Source organism: Zonotrichia albicollis, chromosome W (assembly GCF_047830755.1).
Source record: "Zonotrichia albicollis isolate bZonAlb1 chromosome W, bZonAlb1.hap1, whole genome shotgun sequence".
Taxonomy (NCBI): Eukaryota; Metazoa; Chordata; class Aves; order Passeriformes; family Passerellidae; genus Zonotrichia; species Zonotrichia albicollis.
The window spans coordinates 25,926,627-25,952,530 of record NC_133859.1 but is presented as its reverse complement, the minus strand read 5'-3'; the positions used below and the strand labels follow the sequence as shown (position 1 = coordinate 25,952,530).

Sequence of the window (25,904 nt, the reverse complement as noted above, 5' to 3'; positions counted from 1 at the left end):
TTGCTCTGTTTCCACTACTGTGACCGACAGATGCAGGTTACGATCGGTGGACAAAAGGAGACAATAAAACAAAGAGAAGGGAAAAAGGCTCCCTAAAACCGCGGTATTTGGCCCCCTAAGACTAGTAGTGTGCACGAAGAACCCGGGAAGGAAAACGGATTGGTAAGTATTTCTCGGGGGGGCAGTGGGGGAGATGAATGTTTGCGAATGAGAGGCGGACTGGTTGTCCCAGACCTGCCAAGTGAGTGCTGGAATCTCCCATGCTGCGTTTCTGTCTTTTCGGGAGAAAAACGACCAGTAAAGAGACAAAGCAAGTGATTAGAGGAGTGAAAGAATCTCCCGGGGTAACTGGGACTGGGTCTTAGGGAGGGGTTGGACCCCTCAGAGGTAGGGAGCAATGTTTTCTAGCCCAATCCACTAGGAAACGGGACAGGAGGGGCCCCTAAGAACTTGCTGGGTTGAGGGATTTACATTCCAAGAGCATCCAAGAGCAGGGTTGAGCAGAATTCTGCCGGAGTGAGGACATACCCAAGATCATCCGGGGTTGGACAACACAGCCAAAAAACATTAAATGCCCAACAGCATCTGTAGTTGTACCACACCGCTTGGTTGAGGGAAAAATGCCCAAGAGCATCTGGGGTTGGACAACACAGCTGGGTTGAGGGATATCCAGTTGTACCGGGACTGGCCAGTAACACCTAAACTTATAATAGGTGATATGAAAGTAAAAGGTACCTTATTGTTGTCTTGTGTGTGTGAGAGTGAGTCACACACAAAATCAGCCTTGACTTCCCGGGTGGGCAGTGGAAAGAGGAGTGAGTGACCTGCAAGCCAGGATATTGTTCCCTGAGCGTGTGAAGGGGCCCTAGCTGAAGAGCGTGAGTGACACGCAGACAGCCTCACAGGTGAACTGGCATCAGAGGCAACCAGAGTCAGGGCCCTTCCTGGAGGCCTGGCGATACTGAGACCCCGGAGGCCAACCCCAAGGCGAGGGGGAGCCACAGGGACCTGTGATTTTCTGGTGACAGGGATCCACTTTTTGTCTTGAGGGTGTGAAGGAATGTGTGAAAGTGAATGAGGAATAAAAGTGAGTGAATGTAGACGAATGAAAGTATAGGTAATGTGGATTGTGCATTTTAAGCCTTACCATATCTCCTTGGAGAGAGGTGGATTGTATTGAAAAGTAGGGTGAGAAAAAGGGGTTTTTTTGGATGTAAGTAGTTGAAAGAAAAGCGGTATTTAAGCTGTTAGTGAAAGTGAGAAACAGAGGCAGGGGATGAATAGATAAGATCTTGAAAGTGGAACAGAAAACCAGTAAGTTGGATACAGGGAAAAAAAGGGGAATAAAAGCATACTAGAAGAGATACCCCCAAGGTAGCCCTTTGGGAGTTATGTTAGCAAACAGAAATACAACTCCTTGCAAAATACAGGGCATGCAGAAGTTGATGAGAAAAACATGCAAGCTTGTGAATTATATACTTTAAGAAGAGCATTAGAATATTTAACACAAAAGGAGTTATATATTGATTCAAGGTATGCCTTTAGAGTAGCACACACCTTAAGAAAAATTTAAAAAGGGAGATTACTTAATCCAAGAGGAAAAGGATTAGTACATGAGGGACTTATTTTAGAGGTTTTAGAGGCATTAAAATTACCTAAGAGAGATAGCTATAATACATATTAAGGGCCACCAAAAGGTAAAGACCCCAGAAATAAGAGAAAATAATTTGGCAGATCCGGAAGCTAAAGATGCAGAAGAAAATGGAGCTGAAAGAGTTAATATTAACTCCAAATGAGGAAAAATTGGAAATTCCAAAGTTTAGGGAAGCAGAGTAAAAAGGAATTAAAACAAGACAGGTGATGAACAAGATAAATCGGGGAAATAGAAACATCTTGATGGAAGACAATTAGATTATAAAATGCTTACTAGGGAATAGTAGAAGACATGTATCAAGAAGCCCAGTGGGATACTCAGGCTTTGTGTGATCATTTTTTCATTTTTTTAAGTAACCATGAGTGCATTAGGATTTTTGGAGTAGAAAAACAAGTAACTGAAAGATGTATAATTTGCCAAAGGATAAATAAAAGGGTGATGAGAAAAACAACATGAGAAGGTCTTGAGTTAGGTCATCTGTAGCAGACTCTATGGAGCTGGCTAGAGCTCCATGGAGGGCTGAGAACTACTGAGTCATGATGAGACAGCAAAATAAGCTCCTGTCTTCGACCCCCCCACCCCATAGCTTATCTCTGTAACTTCTTAGGTCATTCTCCCTGACCCTTACTATGGGACAAGTTTGGATCCCCCTATACCCTATAAAAAGGGGCTGTTTTAGCCCATTCGACAGAAGAGCTGTCACTGGAACCCTTCACAGACTCCCCAGTAAACCATCGCTGTGGAATGCCAGGACCTCTCCTTCTCTTCTCTCTTGTCTGCTTCTGCCTCAGCCAAGGGCGCCCTAGTAAGCCAGCTCGAGCTGAAATCCTAAGACAGCTGATAATCACAAAAGAGCTGACAATCACTGAGCTTGCTAAGGGTAGCCACGGCTGCGAGCTGACTGGGTATTCGGGCACTCGGTCTCCCAGAGGATCTGAGTACCCGGACCATCCTGCATCGATCAGTTGATAAGGCCAAGATCGGGGCTTTATCATACTCGTCGACCATTTCAAAGTATCCAAGCAGAAGTTTGGATTTGTTAAGCTCTGGATGTATTTGTAAAAAACCGTTTAATCCAGAAGAAAAAGAATATACCACATGCTGGGGGGGGGGGGGGAAGGGGGCGGAGGCTTTTAAAAAATAACATCTTTAAAAAGCAATAAAAGAAAAATGGCGAAAGAAAAGGGCTGGGAGCAAAATATCAAAATATTACTTCATCCATTCCCGTTTGTTCCCCCACTCGTTCACAGCTGCACCACCCTCCCAGCCCCTGTGCCGGCTCCGGCACAGTCCGTCTGCCTCAGTCCCGGCCGCCTGGCCCACGGCCGCTACGCTGGCCGCGCCGAGGGGAGTGTGGGTCTGTCCTGCCGTGTGGAAACGTGGTTACCGCGCTGACCGCACCGAGGGGGAGGTCCCGTCTGTCCCGTCTGTCCCATCCCCGGCTGCCCTGACTCTGGTCGGCTACCGCCGCTGCAGCCAGGGTCAGTCGTCTGCTTTGTCTCTGCCGGATAAGCCACCATTAGCCATGTGGAGGCGATCCACGCTCCAGCTCGGCCTGCACCGGAACAGCCCCTCGGGCGATCCCGGCTGCAGACCCCACCTTTAGCGGACCGAGACTCAGAGTCATGCCGAGTTCCACCCGTCCTGCCCCGAGCCCCGTTCCCTTGGTAACCACAGCTCCGGCTGGTCAGGGGAACTCTCTAAAGGAATCACCTTATCGAAACACTGCAAGTTCAATTAAAAGAAAGCGCTGTCCTCATTCTTCCTAAAAATAGGGGAGAAAGGCTATAGAAGATAAAAATCCAAAAAGAATGAGATAAAGGGATTGGTCTATTTCCATTAAGAGAGGTTCCCATAGCAGGGGGGGACCGGGGTTTGAAAATGTCCCTTAGACTTCGTCTGAGGTCAGAAATTTTAAGAAATACATAAAAGGGATATTTGGAGGATCCCATAGGCATAGCTGAACAATTAGACCAATATTTAGGTCCAAACATTTATGTAATAAGTAGCAATACGTTTGTTCATTAATAGCTAGATAATTTAAATTATAAAACAACAGCTAAACAGCTCTTGTTTAGCAGGATATAATATATACCTATGTGCAGTCACATATGGTAAAACCTTTAACTGCGTAAGAATTGCTTTGTTTACAAACCCCCCTCATAAGTATAGGAGACCCTCTGTAACTAGATACAGCTACATCTGGTAACAATTACTAACCTTGCAAGAATTGCTTAGCTTGTAGAATTTAGACTTATAGATATGCCTTATAAGGAAAGCGGCCAAAGAGGAAAACTTGGGGCCTTCATCCCACGACCACCAGAAGGCAGAGAAAGACCCCCTAGCAACCGGAGGAGCGAGCGCAGAAGACAGACCACGTCATCCAGGAATCCGGAAGAAAGGGACAATAAAAAGCGAACTTTAAAGGGGGAAAGGCGTGCACCTAAGAGGAGCGGGGACTCCTGGCCGCCCAGCACTGAACCTTGCTTACTCTTGCTTGCATAATAATAAAGATAATTATACGACTCTTAAATTTGGTGAATTCGTTTATTACAGTTTATACTTGAGAAGAGGTGTGGTCTATAATGAAAATAATATTTTTCTCAGGAAGAAAGGCAATTAATCAGAGAAGCTGGAATAAAAGCTTGGGAAAAAAAAGATAATCCACAGGGACCCCCAGAGAAGACAAAATGCCAACTGTAAGTCCTGAGTGGGGTCAAAATAATGAGGGGATGTTGTGGTGTGTTTCAAACTTTTAGGTCCCTTCCCCAGGTGTACCAATACCCTCTTCACCTCCCCCCCTCGTCCCTTGCTGAGTGAGTCCTGTCAATCAGGTTTAACATTCCAACAAGGTGTCGTGCGGCTGGGCAAGTTCAAAGGATGCCCCTCAGGCCCAGAGGTCATTGGCCTGTCTAGGTGTCCCTCGTCCCTTGAGACCCCGCCCGTCCCACCTGGTTGGTGGCTCACCTGTCCCCTCCCCTCCCCTCCCCCTGAGCTTAAAAGGTGAAGCAGGCCATGCGGTCGTATTCTGTTGGAGCTCTTCCCAAGATTCAGACCTCTGTAACCATGGAACAAACCACTGGATATAACCCTCCAGCAGAATCCTCTCCTTTTTTTCTCTTCACCTTCTCCTGAAGCCTTCTTTCTGAGGTAAACGGAGTTCCTAACAAGCCTGGACTTGTTTAGTGCCCGGCTGCAACCACCAGCAAGCTAAAGGTGTCTCTGGGGTGATACACCACAGATGCTGCCTTCGGCATAGCAGCGAGGGTCAGACTGGCCCAGGCACAATCTAATACATGAGTAATTATTGTAATTACATCATCAAAAGAATAAATAAGACAGCATATCAGAGGCGAAATGAAAGAAAAAAGGTTTTTAAGGGACAGCTTTTAGAAGGGAAAAGCAGAAAATCCAACTAAATAGATAAACAAACTTAAGAGAAATAGGAAAATGGTCCTAAGCAAGCAGAAGATCTGAAAATCTTCAAAGAGATGGGCATGTTAGCGTTCAAAAGCACATAATCATGGGGGATTATATGCGGTGCTTTTTATTAAGAGCTCTGGGTGTCAGGGGTATATTCAACCCAAATCTGACTCCGACCATACATCCGAAATGATCATGTTTGTATACTCTATCATTATCTAACTTTCATGTTAATTATTAAACTTATATTGTTCTATTGTATACATAAATTTAGCCCCTCTCTGAATTTCCAACATAGTTTCTCATTATTCTTCTTATGGTTATAGAATAATTATATTTAATTACTAAACAATCATCACATCTAACAATTATATAATTTATCATACTGTTTACGCAGGTGCAGTTGATCTGGGAAAGCACAAAGACTAACATTTTAGATTCTATCTTTAACTTTTTCCAGGGCTCCACTATCAGGCACAGAGGAGAAATAGGGAGGTCATAGGCTTTATTTTTTAGGGGACAAATACCATCTGGAGCCTGTGATAACTTTAAAAGTGGGTCCCCAAGAACAAGAATTGGAATTTGTTGTAGACACAGGGGCAGAAAGAACCTGCCTCTTAAATATTCCAAAAGGCTATAGTGTGAGCAAACGTACAGTGAAAGTAACAGGGGCAAAAGGAGAAAGTTTTACAGTTCCGGTCATTAAAGATGCGGTAATTGAGGGAAGAAACTAAAATTTGGATGGGGGATGTCTTATTCGTCCCAGGGGCAGGTAGCAACTTATTGGGAAGAGTCTTACAGGTGCAATTAAAACAGGAGTTTTACCAGAAAATGGGAAAATGACAGCTAGAGTTTTAAAATTAGGCCAAGAGGATTAGATATTGACCCCATAAGGGTTACAACTGAGAGAGAAGATTGTCCCATATGTGTACATCAGTATCCTGTATCTTTAGAAGGACGGGAAGGTTTGAAGCCAGTAATAGAAGGACTGATAAAGGATGGGGCATTAGAACCTTGTATGTCTCCTCATAATACCCCTATTCCCCCAGTAAAGAAATCCAGTGAGAGCTATAGACTAGTACAAGATTTTAGGGAGGTTAATAAAAACTCAGACTCACTACCCAGTGGTAAAATATCTTAGACTCTTATTAATAAAAGTAGCTGGTAACCCAACCATGAGAAAATTGCAAGATTTTTATTCCTCCTCCCTCCCTCTTCAAAGAGGGAGATCAGAAAATTACCTAGATTATTGAAATATTATAGATTATGGATTGAGAGGTACACACAAGCAGCAAAATTTGTGTATGAAAAATTGACAGAAGGAGATGATATAAAACGGAGCAAGGAAGATATTGTTAAATTAAAAGAGTTAAGTTAAAACTAGCCTAAGTAACAGCTTTAAGCTTGCCCTTGTTAGAACAATCCTTTATCATTTATACATAAATACAGGAAATGGAGTAGCTCCTAAAATTTTAATTCAGGAGTGAGGAACAGTAAAAAAATATATCTAGTAGCTTATATATCAAAGATGTTAGACCCAGTAAGCCACAGCTAGCCAGTATGTATTTAAGTTATAACAGCTACTGCAATCCGAGTAAAAGAAAGTTGTAAGCTTACTTTTGGAAGTAAATTAGGTTCACCTCATACCGTCTCAGGTGTGTTGAAACAAAAAAAAAAAAAAAAAACAAACAAAAAACAAAACAAAACAAAAAAAGAAAAAAACAACAAAAAAAAACAAGAAAACAAGTGAGAAGAAAGAGAAGTTGAAGTAGGGGTGTTTTGCGGAGAAAAGAAGAAACCTCACAATTTGTAAAAGTTGTAAAGCCCGGTATGCTTTATTACGACGCGCGCCGGACGCAAGACTCCCCAAAAGGGCATGCGTGCGCCTGGAGACTCTGAGTCTCCTTTTTATCCCCCCTTCCAAATGCATATGCATACAGTTTCAAATTAAGTTCATACATATTCATTCCACATGACATTTAGCACTAATTCTTCTTTATCGAAGGAATTCCTAAGTCGGGGGCAGATTGACCTCGTGGTTTTTCTGTTTTTCTTTCTCTGTCTCCTTGCTGTCTCTGGAATGCGGCCTCTCCTTCAGCTTTAGCTCCACAGACCTTTCACCTCTCCTAGACACTTTACCTAGTTCAGGATGGATATTCTGTCTCATTCCCCCCTTTCCTAGGAAATAAGTAAATTCTTTTACTTAAGGAAAATTTCCACGACAATAAGTGTCTTTTAGCGCTTTACCATGTACATTTGACAAAGAGGTTAGTACAGCTATTCGTTGTAGCATTCTCCAGTTCCAAATTAACAATGTAATAGATAATCCCAAGCTTATCTCAACTAATATTAGTAAAACTAGAATAGGGTGGCACAACTTATCAAAGGTTCTATTTGCAGTTGGTGATCACCCAAAGATCACATCTCACCAGTGATTATCCGTATTTTATTCTTTGTAGAACTCTGGTTATTTCTTTTGTACCATGTTGGACAGTAATTAAGGTTTTCTTTCTACTTTCTCGGATTTCTTTCAAGACTTCTAATAGGTCTTGGTGCTTAATTAATTGTTTTACCAATGTAAGGTTCACCCCGATAGGGGTAGGTGGTAGTCTGTGATACATTGTGTAATTGGCTGTAATCAGCTGGTGGGATGTTACTGGTACCAAATACGAAAAATCACACCCAATAATCTTAACAAAATTACAAATACAAATACAGAGATTAGAATGGTTTCTACTAGACAGAATAACATCATTGCTATTAATTTGTACAGCAGCACAAGCAGTTCTCAAACATACACCCTTTTCCAGTATATACGAGCACAGTTTTCTGGTCAGTGACTGGATGAATTTCAAAGTGACAAATACTCTGTTCAGTGTCCAAACACATCCTGGGCATTAGCAGTATTGCTTTCACAAATGAATCCCATTTGTTCTCTAGTAATGCAGGATTCTAAGTTTACTACCTGCCACTTTTCATTCATCTTTTTGTGCCCACACTCTATGTTCTGAAGGATAGAGTGTTGTTTCTTCATGGTTTAATCTTAGGGCAATGATGGGATGGATAACATAAACAGTGGCATTACATATGGTAAGCACAAAGGCAGTGGCCACATTAGAAATAGGATCATAGGTGAAATTCACCATAATCCACCAGGATTAAAACTTTTTTTCAAAATCAATTGCATTATCCCATTCAATTTTCTGAATTTCAGCTGGAAAATTACCTTCACCCCTTTCCTATATGATCAGAGCTGCTGTTGCTTGTATCCATAACTGTGCTTGTATACAACTGAAAGCTAAAGACACATTATCTTGAACTATACTAAGTGCTTCTACTATCAATTTGTGGTCTTGGTCCCCGGCCTGTTCATTCTTCTTTACTTTGGCAGTACTTTTGAAATCTGTCACTGGCTAGTTCCTAATGCCAGTAGAGATTACTATAAAGGCTGCTTCAATTTTGTTAGGCTACCTGCTGCAGCAGCCAGTTTATTCATCAGTATTTCTGAATCAATTCTATTTAAAACTCCTAATCTTGTCCCTAATATGCCAGTTAGATATTTGTTATGGGGAACAGGAACTGCTTTCTGTCCATGATCATCCCTCCCTGCCAGAGGGATGTGCTGGGCTCCTACTACAAATTCAGACACACTTCACAAGTGTATCTGACAGAGGTTTAGGTCATACTTGAGACAGATGTTTGTTCTGAAATGTAGAGACTTCAGGGAATCTAACTTCTCTCTCTCCCTCCAAAGCACCTGATTTCCCAGATGTGTGGCAAGCAGGAATGTCTCTCCTGGTCACCCACCTTGCCCTTAGCTAAGATCAAGCTGTGGACTGTGTTCAGGGCAGAAGATAATGGAGGGGAAATCTTGAGAGAAGAGCCTAAATTCATTGCCTACAGGCTGTATCAGGGTGAAATTACACCAACTGTCTGATTCACTTAGGTTATCACAGACTTCCTGGTGTTCATATACACCAGGGGAGGTTCAGACACTAATTACATCTGGTCTCTCATAAGCCATCCTTTTGATGACTAAGCACTTTACTTTGATTTCTTCGCTTCAGATTCCTTGAAGTGTTCACAGCTCCTGTTCTTGCTATTCTTACTCCTCACATACTTGATTCTCGTGGATTACTACAGTAGATATGTTTAATATAAACCTTCTTTATCTCAGAAGGTTTTCCTATGGATCCAGTATACTGATTAAATGCCAGGGACCAAGGCCATTCAGCATTGCTTTGGGTAGAGGTACTCTCTAGTTCTAAAACTTCAGTTATAATTCCATACAAAACAATTCTGTACACTAAAGTATGAGCTACTCCCGACCGCAATATACTCATTTTGCCCGAATAAGTTTTAGTCTCAGTTCATTGTCTCCTGGTGTCACTCCTGAAGGGGCTTCTGGGCCTTCTTCACCCGAGAGTGATGGATCCAGCATTCTGCTCCTTGATTTTGATTGCAGTGAAGGTGGTGAGAGGTACTTGGAGTGGTCTCTCCCACTGTGGTTCCGAAGTCTTCTCTGTAAGAGACTTAACATATACATCAACCCCAGGCTATCCAACTCCCTGCTCCGAGTTCCAGCCACAAGTTTCTCAATTACTCTGAGCTGTTTGCTTAATGCCACCATGTAAGTGGACATTCTGGACATTCCCCTTGTATTCTAGTGTCTTCTATAAGGCATTCCAAAAGGATTCAGCATTCCTTTAGCTCAAAAGGTTTAGTTTGAATTTGCAACAGTGCTAGTGGAAAGCTTCTTGCCCCAGTCTTATGATTTGCTGCTTAATCAAATGATTCATTCGCTCCCCCTGGCCGCTTGATTGGGGCAGTATGGGGTGTGAAGTTCCTAATCTATGCCCAGATGGCTACTAATCTGTTGCACTATTTTGGAAATGAAAGGTGATTCTTTATCTGAGGATATTGTGGCTGGAACTCTGAAGCGTGGTATTATCTCTTGTAAAAATGATCTGGTCACCTCTTGAGCTTTGACAGTTCTGGTGGGGAATGTTTCTGGCCACCCTGAAAATGTATCTATTAATACCAGTAAATACTGATACCCCCCTTTCCTTGGGAGTTCTGAAAAGTTGATTTGCCACTGCTATACAGGCCCATGGCCTCTCCCAGTCTGACCAAGTTTTGGCCCGGGGGTATTTTGAGGTTAGTCTGGAGGCAAGGATCACATTATCAGCTCACCTGAGTGATAGTGGCATATAGATTCCTGACAATGATACAACAGTCCTTTCAATCAGATGTGTGTTCTAGAAAGCCTGTGGGGATTACTACTTCAAAGTCAACACTTCATTCCAGTGCACTCTGTATCACTCGCAGCCTCGGTCATTTTAAGAAAGGAGCCACACTCTATAAAAGGCTTTAAGTAATTAGGCCCTAGTGTGTTTTCTAGTGCCCTTCCTTCACTAGTAACCACGAAAATGGGAGGGGATTGCTAGCTCTCTTTCAATGGTAGCCCACCCCTTGCAGTTGTACGTCTCTTTTGATTAGTATTATTGTATTCTGGCTTACCTTTGAGGAAAATCTGTACCTCATCCTTTGCTGCTTTCTTTGCCTCTCCATCCGCCAGCTCATTTCTTTCCTCCAATTTTAAGCTCACTCTCTGGTGTGCCTTAATATGCTTTTTCAGGTAGCCGAACTGCTTCCAGCAGCTGGATTGTCTCTTCTTTCCCTGTGAGGTCAGCAGTCCCCTCTCCTTCCAGATGGCTCCATGTGCATGCACAACTCTGAATGCCTTTTGCTGTTTCTAAGGCATGGGTCCATGCATTTATCTCAGCATCCTGTGCAGAGGTACCTGTTGGTAAGGGTCCACACTCTATTACCTCTCTGCAGGTAGTCACTGTGAACTTTGCAATGTCGCTTTCTTGTCAGTGAACCAGGTCTCTGCATCGTCCGGAGGAGTGTCCTTTAAGTCTGGGCGGCTGGAGTAGGGTAGCTTCAGTGGTCTCTAGGCAATCATGGTGTACTGCTTCTCCTTGATTCCACTGAGAAAAGAAGCTGGGTTGACAATATTAGTCACCACTATCTCTCCATCATCTTGCTCTACCATGATGGCCTGGTATTTCAGAAACCTCTCTGGTGAAAAGCCAGTGGCCACCCTTTACTTCCAGTACTACAGACACTGTGTGGGACACTAGCACAGTCATTTTTGTCCCAGGATAAACTTGTGTGCCTCTTGAATGTTCAGCACAACTGCTGCTACAGCTCTGAGGCAACCTGGCCATCCTTTGGCTGTTGCATCTAGTTGCTTAGAGAGGTAAGCAACTGCCCTCCGGTATGGACCCAAGTCTTGAGCCAATATTCTCAGAGCAATTCCTTGCATGGAAAAATAGAAAGAATGCTTTACTTACATCTGTAAGTTTCAAAGCTGGAGCCGACATGAGGGGACTCTCTAGCTGGCGAAAGGCCCGTGTGGTGTCTCTTGTCCACTGGAGATCTCAGTTCCCATTGGCAATAAGAGCATAGAGGGGTCTGGAGAACAGTCCACAATTATGAACCCACAGCTGGCACTACACTGCCATGCCTAAGAAGGTTTGGAGTTCTTTTGTTGTCTGGGGTTCAGGGTTTGGCATAGGGCTTCCCTGCCTTAAAGTCTGCTGCTCGGCACTCACTTCTTACTCCAGGTAGATTACCTTCTGTTTCACTACCTGTGCCTTTTTCTTTGAGACTCTGCATCCTTGGAGTCCTAGGAAATTCAAAAGGCTTACTGTCCAGGCTTCTCTTGCTTCCCTCGTCCGAGTGGCTACTAGAAGATCATCTATGTACTGCAACAGCCTCCTTTCCTCTTGTGGAGCTTCCTGGGACTCTGGGTCCTTGCAAGCTGTTCTCCAGTCGGAGTGGAGAATTTTGAAGCCTTCAGGCACATGGACTGTGTGAGCTTGTGTTTGAATGCAAAAATGTTCTGGCTGGCTTCATGGATAGGGAGGCAAAAGAAGGCATCTCTTAGGCCTAAAACAGTGAACCAGGTTAGCTCAGGTGTTAAACAAGTTAGTAAGGTCTATGGATTTGCTACCACAGGGTACAAATTCTGTGTTATCTTATTGACAGCCCTTAATCCAGTACTACCAGTTATTGGACTGATTCCTTCCTTACTTTCTTTTTGAGGGTACTACTCAGTTCTCACTGGTTGTGTTCTTTCATTAAGCTTGATGGGGGAGCATCCCATGGGGGAGCATCTTTCACTCTCCCTGGTGCAGCAGAGGCCCATACCCTTGAAAACACTTATTTACTTATTCTAATATCTCCTTACTAATGTCTTTCTTAATTTCAGTGTCTGTTAATATTAAGCTTAACATCTTTATATTATTTGCCTCCAGAGTAACCTTTCTCATTTGAGAATATTTAGCAAATTGAGCGAATTGTACAAAAGCTTTTAGGTACACATAGTACACATGTTACTTTAAAGGTTTGCAAAAGTATGCCTTTTCAGACTGGCCAGTTGTTCATTCCCCACACTACAACATAAACATTCTCCACAGGTACTAAAGCTTTATTTAAAACTGAACACATGACCCTTGTGCTGACAAAAATTCTTCCCTTTTGGGAAGGTTACCTTTACCCCTCTTCCCTTACCTTGGGAGGAAGCCTTTACAAATCATATGTACTCATTTTGCGAACTGTGATTGCTTCGCATTTCAGCGTGATAATCCTTGCCTGATTTCATACGTTGCTATCTTATGCTGCATGCTGAACAACATGTTTGATTTGCTTTCTCTTTGCCTTGTTTTCCTTTTCAGGGGCCAAGACCAGAGAGCAGTCTGATCTCACAGTCTCTTTGTCATTCTGGGTGATTTCTTAAAACAAAAGACATTTCAGCATACAAAAACTATCCCATTTATCTTCCTATTATAAAACAGTACTAACAGCAATGAAGCACTATAAATCTTTTTATTTTCTGAGCTGCTCTTACTGGCAACCTCCTCCCAATGAGCCCCTCCCAAAAGGGGCTAATTTAGGAACCTGTTTGCTCTGGTCAGTTCTTATTATTTATTTCTCCTTGCCCTATCCCGCTTCCATTCAAACCTTTTTACAGACCTTCACAGTAGTTTCTCAGTTTTCCTCCTATACACACAGCTCCAGGTGGCAGGCATCAGATGTGATTCCCACACACAAGCTCTAAGACCTTAGGTTCTGAATCCGCTTGACCAGAAACCTCTAATTTACACTCGGGGCGTGTACCCTGACACTTATTGGAACAGCAAAACAGCAATACCAGTGTTCCTCATAAACACCGCACTGCAATAATACCTGCACATCCAGCTTTTGCTCACAGGCCATTCCCGTGTTCCCTGGGGAGACAGGGCAGCCAGAGCTGTCCCTGTGCCCAGGGCGCAGCCACTGTCACCTCACACAGCCTGCTAGCCTCTTGATGTACCAAAGGCTCCCCAAAATTGCCCGCAAAGGCTGGCTATTCTGTTTATTACAGAGAACTTTAAATCCTTTCAGCGGATTGTTTCCAGTAAAGACTTACTGCAGTACCAACCGAAGTCTCATAAATCTCATAAGTCTCATTAACTAATTCATCTCATTCATCCCTTCTATATAAACTCTGTTTTACAAAATATCAGTCTTTTCTAGTTCTCTTCTTGCACAATCTAATTAAGCACTGTGTCTACTTACACTTGTTTTGCTGCTTTGCAAAAAGGCTGTGCTAGTCACAGCCAAAACTCTGATATACCTGCACACACAGACACACGCACCCCCCCCCCCACCACCTTATCTCAAATTCACTAGAGCCAAGGCTTGAATTGCTGTGAGGGGGAGAATTCTTGGAATTCCTTTAACTCACTTTATCGAAGTTAAACATAAATCACCGTACTATAGCTCTCCTATGTAAAATGCTACTCTTGTTGCAACAAAATCTTAAAATCTCCACAAACACCACTATACAGTCTGAGAATCAAATTACCACAATGCAGTGGAAGAAAATCACCACACAAAATCACTGGGGAAGGGCATATTTCTCAAAGTGCTCACTTTTCTCAACACAACACAGCACACCATAATTCGGCATTTACTCAAATCAATTTTTCCTGGACACAATCAAAATAACAGCACACAGTCTAGAGATCAAGTCCAAACATCCAAGGCAAAGGAACTCTCTGAGCTCATACTCACGGTTAAAATGTACCAAATCTACACAAATCACTACATTCAAACACGATAAATACCATCACTGACATTCCTCCATTCGCTTCTCCGCAGGGCACTTCTCTCCCTGCCCCCGCAGCTTGCTGCAGCCGGCGCCTCTGGCCTCACTCGGCTGCTTCAAACACGGGGAGTACTGACTCATCCCCGCACTGTAGGGCACTGTAGATTTACTCTCTTTTATACACCATACACATATCACCTGCACGATCACAAACACAGTGCACTGGCCACACACATTAACCATACAGCAACACAGTGTCCGGACACCACTCACACACGCACAAACAGAAGAAACATACGCAAATTCAGCTCTGCCCTATCAGAATCTGAATTCTAATACACGCATACACGGGTTCACCCGGCTTACCCCCGGAGCCGCTGGCAGTCCTGCTCTATCAGGACGACGAGGCGACGAACCCCGTCTCTAATACAGCCGCTCTATCAGCTGCAGCTAGCTTACCCCGGAGCCGCTGGCAGTCCTGCTCTATCAGGACGATGGAACGAACCCCGTCTCTAATACAGCCGCTCTATCGGCTGATCCCAGACGTCTCTGGGTCGTTAATTCCCTTGTTCTTTCCTTGTTCTTCCCCCCCTGGGGCCCCATACATACCGTATTCTCCTCCGCAGGCCAGCGGGTTGTTGTCTGTCCTCGCAGGTGGCAAGTTGAGACAAGCGGAGCCCCACCAGGAAAAAATCCTGGGGCGCGCCTTGGAGGTCCGTCTATCCCCCCTGCCCCCGCGGGGACAGAGAACTCCTGCCTGGCTCGCCAAAATGTTTTGCGGAGAAAAGAAGAAACCTCACAATTTGTAAAAGTTGTAAAGCCCGGTATGCTTTATTACGACGCGCGCCGGACGCAAGACTCCCCAAAAGGGCATGCGTGCGCCTGGAGACTCTGAGTCTCCTTTTTATCCCCCCTTCCAAATGCATATGCATACAGTTTCAAATTAAGTTCATACATATTCATTCCACATGACATTTAGCACTAATTCTTCTTTATCGAAGGAATTCCTAAGTCGGGGGCAGATTGACCTCGTGGTTTTTCTGTTTTTCTTTCTCTGTCTCCTTGCTGTCTCTGGAACGCGGCCTCTCCTTCAGCTTTAGCTCCACAGACCTTTCACCTCTCCTAGACACTTTACCTAGTTCAGGATGGATATTCTGTCTCAGGGGGGTGGTTAGCAAACTCTGAGATGTTGGAATGTGGAGTGATGACATCTTGGTGCTAGAAGAGAGCAGAAGTGTGAATGCGGGTTTTTTGCTTGAAAGTCAGGGAAGTGTCTTAACACATGGTTGTTAGGAGGTTATTCAATGCTGAACTGAGGTCCAGAAAGGGTTTAGCAGAACGGGCCCTCCTTGAAGGGAAAAGAGGATAAGTTGACTAGAGAAAGAAAAAGAATGTCAGGAGCACCTGGGGACGCCAAGTTTGGGGTTGTCAAAGTTGAGAGTGGTCTGACCGCTCCCTACGAGCAGCAGGGTCTCGGAGGCTGCGGCAGGGACCGATCCATGGAGGTGAACCGGCGGCAGTGCTGGGAACAGATGACACAGTTTTGCCGGCCAGGAGCAGGCTGGTTCCGTGGCAGGACTGCCGGGGTGGCTCCCAGACTGTCGGGGTCCCGAGTCCAGGATGGCAGCGTCGGCCCGGTAAGTGGGCCGAGAGAGAGAAGGAAAGAGAAAGAGAGAGAAGAAGAGAGAAAGAGGGCGCAAAAGGGACCCAAGGCAGCCCCCAGGGTCCCCATGTCTGTGGCTGTTCTCCCCTGCTCTGGCCCTGCAGCAAAGTGGCAGCACCGGGGGTAGGGCAAAGAACGGTTGACAGCAAAGCTGTGAAAAGAGGGGGAGGGGGCTAGCACTAAAAGATAAAATCAAAGCAGAGATTGCTGAATCCTAACCTCACAAAGTGGTTTGTTTTTCTTAAGTAAGAAGTTTTTCTTTTGTGTGTTTTGTTTGCTGTTAAAAAAAGCTTTTTCCTGAAGAATGGATTTGTAAGGCTAAAACAATTAAATGCTACCCAAAAAGTAAAAAGCAATAGATGTGATACATCTCGTGTTAAAACTCGTCTAGCTTTTCTTATTTAACTAACTGTAACTCACAGAAAGAAGAATTTGTCTCTGCAGCTATTAGCACACCTGGATAGAAGACGAAGAGGCTGCTGTGGAGAAAGTTTTTAGCTAAACCCAGAAAGTTTGGAAGAAAAGTGAATGGTAGACATTAATGCAGTATTATCTTTCTTTTATTACTATGCTATTAAGTAGTCCTTTCCAGGTACTACTGAAGCAACAATCAGAATCATGGAAAGAGGGTGAATTCATGCCAGCAGAATCAAAAGACTTTTGAAGAAACCTGAGGAATGGACTATCACATTTAAACTGGGTGATACCGAACTGACTTTCCAATGGGGACTGAGTGGTAATAGTTTGGGAAAACCCAAATGATCCACGAAATGTACAAAGAATAACACTGAATTAAGAAATAAGATAACACTTATATCCCTGGTTTCAAGCACTGCCTGAATAAAACATCTCCTTGGGGGAGGAATGCTTCAGATAGAAGGATCAAGACTGTTGTATTCTGATCTTAGCCTGTGAAATTGTACAGGGGAGAAGGGGAATTACCATTTCCATTAGTAAACTTTATTTGATAAATTCCAATACTGGACATGCTAGCTGGATTATAAGTAAATGCTTGAATTGTGAGAATAATTAGTATTGTAGTTCACAAAATTTATGCTCTTATTGCAAAAAGTGTTAAAGTAATAGCTTAGTTTTGTGGATAGGAATTATTAGTGCCTGTTGAATGAGAGATACCTGAGGAGCGGTGGGAGATCACAGCTAAAGGGTGTCAAAAACTATTTGCCTGGAAATTAGTTAAGAGAATGTGACAAGGAAATAGAGGGCAACACCAGATTGGCCTCTGTATTTTGCCACCAGAAGATCAAATACACCTGCTGTGGGTTGCAACCTCACAGGCATGGGAGGTGGGAGTATAAGCCATACTGGACCTCTGTTATTCCTGTTTCTGGCACTCATCTGTTCTCTTTTCCCTTTTGGGATACCAGCAAGATCGTGTCACAAATGCTACAGAAAGCATCACATGGAAAGAAACCAAAGTTCCTCTTTTATTACACACACCTATGTCAACAGCCACTGTTATAACCTATTTTCCTGGGGTGACGTTATGATGCTTGTATCCCCATTCATATGTTCTGTGCCTTTAAGACTGCCTCTGAAGAGTGAAAGTTTTGTTTGGGTTTCTCTTATCAGGGACACAGAGACGGGCAGTACATAGGGCTGTTTTTCGCTTTTTCTTTTGGCTTCCTGCTTTGCTCGCTCTCTCTCTGCTCTCGCTTCTGCTTGCTTTTGCTTCTGCTTATTAGCTAGTTTAGCTAAACAGTCCAAATTCCTTCCTGGACTGTTTCTTCTCTCCTTTTTCTTCGACCATCTCGAACCTGCTCCGGACTGGAACCTGGGAACCCTGAGGGTTTGCACCGTTTGGCCTGCAGCAGCTGCCCCAGCGACGGAGGGACTAACGGAACAACCACCCCTGAAAGAGACTTTCTGATTTTGTCACCTTTTTCAGAGCAGTGTCATCCGGTATTGTTCATTTTGTGTGCTGGGGGGTGCTGTGCCTGTTAAATAAACATGTTCTTTCCACTTCTCTCCGAGGAATTCTTCCCGAACCGGTTGGGGGGAGGGGCCGTGTGGGTTTGCTTTCTGGAGGGGCCCTCCTTTGCAGATTCTTTAACAAATTTGCCCTAAACCAGGACACCCATCCAAATTAAGAACCTGTTGGCAAAACACTAAATTATTGGATTACAGGAAACTTAGGAAAAAGTGATAATAGATTTGGAATTGAATGTCCAAAAGGAGAGAGACTTATTTGTTTTACATTTAATCTTGACGATATGGTTCAAGATTCAGTAAAAAAAAACAAATAGTAAAAGAAAAGGTAGAACCAGCACAGCAATTTAACTCTGTATTGACCCCAAATTATCTATTGAGTCTTATTACAAAACTCCAAGCAGGTATAGAAATTTTAGCAAATAATGCCGCCTATTGGAATAGGATCCCAATATTACTAGGTAGATTGTGCCTGGGCTCGTCTGACCCCTGCTCCTTGGCCAAAGGCAGCAACTGTGGTATTTCACCTCAGAGACACCTTTGGCTGGCTGTATGTGGCAGCAGGCACTGGAACAAGTCCAGGCAATGTTAGAAACTCAGTTTACCTCTGGTGGAAAGGCTTCAGGCTATGGTGAGGAGGGAAAGGAGACGGATTCTGTCGGAGGGTTTATATCCAGAGTTTATTCCATGGTCACAGACGTCTGAATCTTATGTCACAGCTCCAACAGAATACCGACCGCATGGCCTGAGTGACTTTTTAAGCTCCGGGGGAAGGGGGAGGGAAGGGGGAGGGAAGGGACAGGTGAGCCACCAACCAGGTGGGAGGGGCAGGGTCTCGGGGGACAATGACACCCAGACAGGCCAATGACCCCCAGCCCTGAAGAGCATCCTTTGAACTTGACCAACCACACAAGGCCTTGCTGGAATGTTAAGCCTGATTGACAGAACTCACTCAGCAAGGGGGCGAGGGGGAAGGGAGAGGGGTATTGCCACACCTGGGGAGGGACTGGGAAGTAAAACAGGAAATTGCAACACACTGCAACAGCTGCCCAGGCATTAGAGTTAATATCAAGTCAGCTAAGCCAAACAAAAACTGTAGTGTATCAGAATAGGTTGGCTTTAGACTATTTATTGGTTAAAAACGAGGGTGTTTGTGGAAAGTTTAATATATCAGATTGTTGAAAATTGATGACTACAGGAAAGTCATTCTAGAAAAAGCAAAAGAAATCAAAGAAGAAAAATATATATATATGCATATAATAACCCAGGTACCAGTCCAAAAATTAGAAAACAATGTTTAAACCTAATGTATTAGAAGAAATTAAGATCTTTAATTTTATGTGTTACTGTAGTAAACCCCTCAGGTTTAGCCAGGGCCCCTTGGAGAATAGAATGCTGACACAGCGGCAAAGAAGTTTCCTGTCTCCAGCCACATCCGCCTTATACCCTATCCCTATACCATGTAAGGCAATATTGTGTTAACCTTACTATTGGTCACTTATGGTCACTCTAACACCTTTGCCATTGGTCAGGATTGGATCCGGGCCAAGGGTATAAAAGTAGCATACTGTACCCCTACTAACTTGGAAGAAGAAGAGCTGAGACCCTTCACGGACCCTCCAATAAAGCCATACACGTGGAACAGCCGGTGTCTTCTGCTTCTCCTCTCTCTACCGTCTGCTGGAGCCTTAAGCCAAGGGAAAAAGCTACCTAGCAAGCAAAGAGCTTGAAATCATAAGAGCTGCCTAATCACTAAGAGCTGAATATTCCCTGCTTGCTAGGGGCTGACCCGTGGCCTTGGTCTGAGAGCGAGCTGGCTTCTGGCACCCAGTCCCCTTGGGGACTGAGCTCTGGAGCTGTAATAGCTTCCATAGGATAAGACCAAGCAAGGCTCATTTATGTTACAACTGTTTTTATATTTCTTCCTTGCGTAATCCCGTTTTATTTTGCCAGCATAGTCCAGAAGATGCAAGTAGGCAAGAAATATTGCTCAAGCCCAATGATTTACAAAGAATAAGAGTGGGGATTGTGAAAAATGCATGCCTTTTATGATTGGCTTTTAGCAAATATTAAAATGAATATTATATGTGTTGTATTAGAAAGTAATGTTGTATTAATTCTCTTAAGTAGTGTGTTAAATATAGTTTTAGGTTATAAAAATTGTTGAAATAGAAATGATGCTATGTAGGATACTTTTTTAAAAGAAAGGACTCGCAGCGAGATAGCAGCCACAGGACATCTAAATCTTTCAGAGAAAAAGAATTTATTGCCGTCTTATCAGAAGAAATGAACTTCTTCCCGCCTCAAAGGTGCTGTTAGGATTCGGAGGAAGAAGTTGATGATGATCAGGCAGAATCCTGTATTTGAATGGAATTTATACATCATGTATGAAGTGTATGAGTATGCAACAGGCTATTGCTTTTAAGGGTTAATCCTTTGTAAACGGGGGTCCTTTTTCGGGCTCATGATGCCCAGAAAAAGGTACCCGGACGTCCGTAGCATTTTGTTTTTATTGTCTCATATTGTCCTAATTTAATTTGTCCCAATTGTTATTACTCTAATTGTGTTAGTATTTTTTTAAACCATTTTATTACTATTAAACTTTTGAAATTTTAAAAACAAGTGATTGGCGTTTTTCAGACACTCATAGTTCCTTAAAAAAATGATCACACAAAGCCTGACTACCCCAGTGGGTTTTCTGATGCATGACTTCTAATATTTTCCTAGTAAGCATTTTATTATGTAATTGTCTTCCATCAGGAATTTTCTATTTCCCTGATTCATCTTGTTCACCTCCTATCTTGTTAAATTCTTTTTTTTTCCTCTGTTTCACTAAACATTGGAATTTCCAATTTTTCCTCATTTGGAGTTAATAGTAACTCTTTCAGCTCCATTTTCTGCTGCATCCTTAGCTTCCTGATCTGCCTAATTATTTTCTCTTATTTTTGGGGTCTTTCCCTTTTGGTGTCCCTTAATATGTACTATAGCTATCTCTCTTAAGTAATTTTAATGCCTCTAAACCTCTAAAACAAGTCCCTCATGTACTAATCCTTTTCCTCTTGAATTAAGTAATCTTCTTCTTTTCCAGATTTTTCAAAGGTATGTGCTACTCTAAAGGCATACCTTGAATCAGTTTATATAGTTCCTTTCTTTTGTGATAGATATTCTTGTGCTATTTTAAAAAGTATATAATTCACAAGTTTGAGCTTACTAGTTTAAGGTTAATTTCCCTTTATCCATCGTTTGCATGTTTTTCCCATCAACTACTGCATACCCTGTATTTTCTCCTCTTGCAAGGAGTTGTATCTCTGCTAGCTAACATAACTCCTAAAGGGCTATTTTGGGGTATCTCTGCTAGTATGCCTTATTTTCTTTTTTTTTTTTTTTCTTTCCTGTATCCAACTTACTGGTTTGCTGGTCCATTTTTCAAGATCTTATCTATTCATCCCCTTCCTCTGTTTCTCACTTTTACTACCAACCTGAGTACCAATTTCTTTTGACTACACAAAAAAAAACAAAAAAAAAAACCTTTTTGTCACACTACTTTTCAATACAATCCACCTCCCTCCAAGGAGATATAGTGAAGCTTAAAATACACAATCTACATTACATATACTTTCATTTGTCTACATTCATTCACTTGTATTTCTCATTCATTTCCACACATTCTTCTACACCCTCAGGACCCGAAGGGGATCCCTGTGCCCCCCCCTCGCTTTGGGGTTGGCCTCTGGGTTTCAGTGTCACCGGGCCTCCAGGAAGGGCCCTGATTCTGGTTGCCTCTGATGCCAGTTCACCTGTGAGGCTGTCTGCGTGTCACTCACTCTCTTTAGCCGTGGCCCTTTCCACATGCCTGGGAGAACAATGGCCTGATTTGCAGGTCACCTACACCTTATGCCACAGCCCCCCCTTTCCCACCCACCTGGGAAGTCGAGGCTGATTTTGTGTTGGACTCACTCACACACACAAGACAATAAGGTACCTTTTACTTTCAAATCACCTATTACAATTTTAGATGTTACTGGCCAGTCCCGGTGCTATTGGATATCCCTCAACCCAGCTGTGTTGTCCAACCCCAGATGCTCTTGGGCATATTCTCAATCCGGCAGATTTTTTCTCGACCCTGGATGCTCTTGGAATGTTAATCTCTCAACCCAGCAGGTTTTAATTCTAGATGCTCTAGGGCACTCTTATCCCTCAATCCAGCAGAATTTTTAGGGGCCCTTTCCTTTTGTCCTGTTTCCTAGTGGGTTGGGCTAGGAAACTCCACTGCTCCCTTCCTCCAAGGGGTCCCACCGCTCCCTGAGACCCAGTCCCAGTTACCCCAGGGGATTCTCTCACTCCTTTTTATCTCTCACTTCATCTCCTTACTGGTCGCTTTTCTCGTGAAAAGACGAAAACACAGTGTGGGAGACTCCTCACTCAGGTAGCAGGTCTGGGAAAACCAGCCCGCCTCTCAGCCACACACACATTCATCCCCCCATACCTGCTCCCCGGAAAGTACTTACCAATCCTTTTTCCTTTCCAGGTTCTTCGTGCGCACTACTAGTCTTAGAGGGCCAATTAACATGGTTTTAGGGAGTTTTTTCTTCCCTTTCCTTTGTTTTATTGCCTCCTTTTTGTCCATCAATCATAACCTGCATCTGTTGATCACACTAGGGGTAACAGAGTAAGGCTGCCTAATCTGGCAGGGCGCGTCTTCCTCACCCTGACTCTCCTAAAGCACCAGCAGCGAGGTGTTAGTAACCATCCTCTGCTATCATAATTGTGAAAAATGCCAATCACTTGTTTTTAGTAATATAATTAGAGTAATAAAAATTTGGACAATTAGGATTTAGGACAATACGAGACAATAAAAGCAAAGAGTTTTGGACAGTCCGGGTACCTCTTTCTGGGCAAAATAAGCCTGAAAAAGGACACATGTTAACAGAGGAGTAACCCTTAAAAGCAATAGCCCGTTGCATATTCATACATCTCATACATGATGCATAAATTCCATTCAAATAAAGCAGTCTGTCTGGTCAGTGTCAACTTCTTCCTCTTAATCCTGAAGGCATCTTCAGAACTGAGCGAGGCAGGAAGAAGTTAGTTTCTTTTGATAAGAGGGCACTAAATTCTTTTTCTCTGAAAGATTTAGGTGTCCTGTGGCTGCTATCTGGTGCAAGTACCTCATTCCATTCTTTAAAAAATATCCCACATATATAGTTTCTATTTTAACATTATGTTATAACCTAAAACTATATTTAGCACACTACTTCAGAAAATTAATACAGCATATCTTTCTAACATAACACATATAATATTCATTTTAATATTTGCGAAAAGCCGATCAAAATATGCATTTTTCAGAGTTATGCATATGTATTATTTTGGGAAAATAAATAGAAAGCAAAAATCCTTGTGTGGTGCAGTCATGCATTTCAGGGACGATCCCCATGGTGCCGCCTACCAGTGTAATATACATACCACTTTCTAACTTTGACTAGTTAGAGAGTCTTTGTCTGTGACTTACAGCTTTAATGATTCAGGAGAGTTCACCCTCGGGAGTTAGGTTGTTGCAGTATGTGGATGATTTGCTTTGATAAGGGAAACAGGAGACGGCTGTTGAAGAGGCTACTGTGAAGCTGCTAAATTTCCTTGCTAAAAAGGGACATCAAGTGTCTGAAAGGAAAGCACAGTTGGTGGAGAAAAAGGTTAAATATTTGGGACACATTTTGACTGGAGAGTTGTGGTGTATTGATCAAGAAAATATACGAGTAATTTTACAAGTTCCATTACCCCAGATAAACAAGGAGTTACAGCAGCTTTTAGGGTTGGTGGGATGCTGCAGAACATGGATTGAGGATTTTTCTGGTTTAGCCATACCTTTATATGACCTTTTTAACCCAAGACAGCCCTAATGTTGTGGTATGGACACCAGAAGGAAAGCAAAGCTTTAGAAAATTAAAAGACAAATTGGTTAATGTCCCAGTATTAACTCTTCCAGGCTCAGAAAAGGAATTTGAGTTATATGTGGATGTTAAACAGGACCATGCTAAAGGAATTTTGGGGCAAGAACATGGGAGAACACAGTGGCCTGTTGCTTATTTTTCTAAGTTGTTAGACCCAGCGGCCAGAGGCTGGCCCCATTGTCTGCAGAACTGTGCAGCCACAGCTTTGATGTTAACTGAGGCCCAAAAACTGACAATAGGAGGATATCTGATTGCTAGTTTTGCATCAAGTTAATGCTTTGTTAACTGAAAGAGCCTCTAAGTGGATGACCAGTGCTTGGTTACTGTTGCAGTAGTATTAATTAAGTTATAGTAAGCGGCTAACCTCAGCTCCACGGAGCAGCCTCTGGGCTGACTGACAGAAGCTCACAACCAATGGGAGCTCTCCTAGGATGCAGGCATCTTATTGGTTCAGAGTCTAGGGGCACAGAGATAGACCAATGACCTGTCTTGACCCGAGAGTTTGGAAGGGGATAAAAGGGTGCGAGGCACAATAAATGAGGCTGTTGTCTGATGACCAAAAGGGAGTTCTGTTGTGTGTTACGTCTCAGACATACGAATATCATGTTTGCTACCATAATACGTGGTTCCCCCCTGCCATGAGGACAAGCAGTCCAAGGTCCGTGGATTTTGGGGAGAGAGACGGAGCAAAAAGCTGAAAGAGGCCGGAAAGAGCCTGAAAATAGGCAGCAAAGGCTGCAGGAGCTAACTTTGCTACAAAGGTCACGGGAAATTACAGCCAAACCGCTGCGTGGAAAAAGAAGTTTAAAAAGCTGGAAAGAAAGAGGCTCGAAGAGCCCAAAATAGGCAGAAAAGGCTGCAAGGATAAAAATCGCAACAAAAGTTGCCAGACAACTCAGCCAAAGGGCTGTTTGAAAAAAAACTGAAGGAGTTGAAAAAAGAAGAAAAAGGCCATCAAAGACCATGGGTGCTTGGTTTTCAACATCAGAAAACCCCACAATTCAGGTATGGAAAATTTTCTTTAAGGAATGAGACATAGACTATGATGTAGACGCGCTGTTTAAATTAATTACATGGGCAAAACCCCATCGATTTGACACAGCAAAAAAAACTGCCTCTGATCTTAATACATGGGAATGAACTGGTCACTTTATATTAAAGGCAGCTTCGAAAGGGGAGAAAAATGCAATAAGAGTTATAAAACCATGTAGGCCTGTTTTGGATTTAATAAGACTATTGTTATAAATGATCAAATCGTGAGCCAAAACTATCAAGAATTTAGCAAAGATTTATTGATTTGTCTGCGAGATTGAAGTTCGGTCTTCGAAAACACCACAGCCAAAGAGACAGCATCGAGCCCAGGATCGGTGCCGGGTGAACTCGGATCTGACCTCCCGAGTGTCAGAGTCCCCCTGTTCACGCCCACTGCTTTTTGCAGAGAGGTTTTATACATTTATTCTGCCTGAGGCAAAGATGACCAAATTTCCTTTGTATCTCTTCACATGCATCGCTGTTTCTTTCCATGTGCAGAGGTGGAAAAAAGGCCTAGTTCAGGTGTGCCATCGGCATCAGTCGACTTCGGAGAAGCCGTGTATTCAGATGTATCAGGTTGGTGCCGCTAGCTATCTTGATAGATGCAATCCGCAAGGCGATAATCGCTCTTGGGTGGCTCCCTACGACTCAGGATACCAACGATCATCACCCTGGAAGCTTCTATTCTTACGTTAAGCCATCGATCGTTATCTTAACGTGCTTTTGGGAACTAGTTGAATCTATATAGACAGCTGCTCCCGGCTGGGATGGTCAAAAGACATGGTTTCGATTTCACAATACTTTATACCATACATTAATAGCATGAATTATCCTACCATATATTACACTATTAAATACTGAACTCTATGGGGAGGAAAACACACCGCAGGAGATTTCGGGGGAGATGGACACCTCCCTAAGCCTTCAGAGCATGTGGCACACACAATGGCCGGCAACGCCGCCCCATGTGGCCAACCCGCTTTGAACTAACCTCCCCATCCCCCCCCACCGTCCCCGTCCCCAGCTACCCAGCAAGGAACGGCCCTGAAACACAGGGAGATGGGAGGGCCCAGT

The 25,904-nt window shown here is 43.3% G+C and overlaps 1 long non-coding RNA gene across 21 annotated transcripts in view; it reads left to right on the top strand.

Annotated features, from left to right (window-relative positions):
* The window catches only part of LOC141726978 (uncharacterized), a 95,618-nt gene that overhangs the window by 10,346 nt on the left and 59,368 nt on the right, over positions 1-25,904 (top strand). The gene's annotated exons all lie outside the window — the stretch shown is intronic.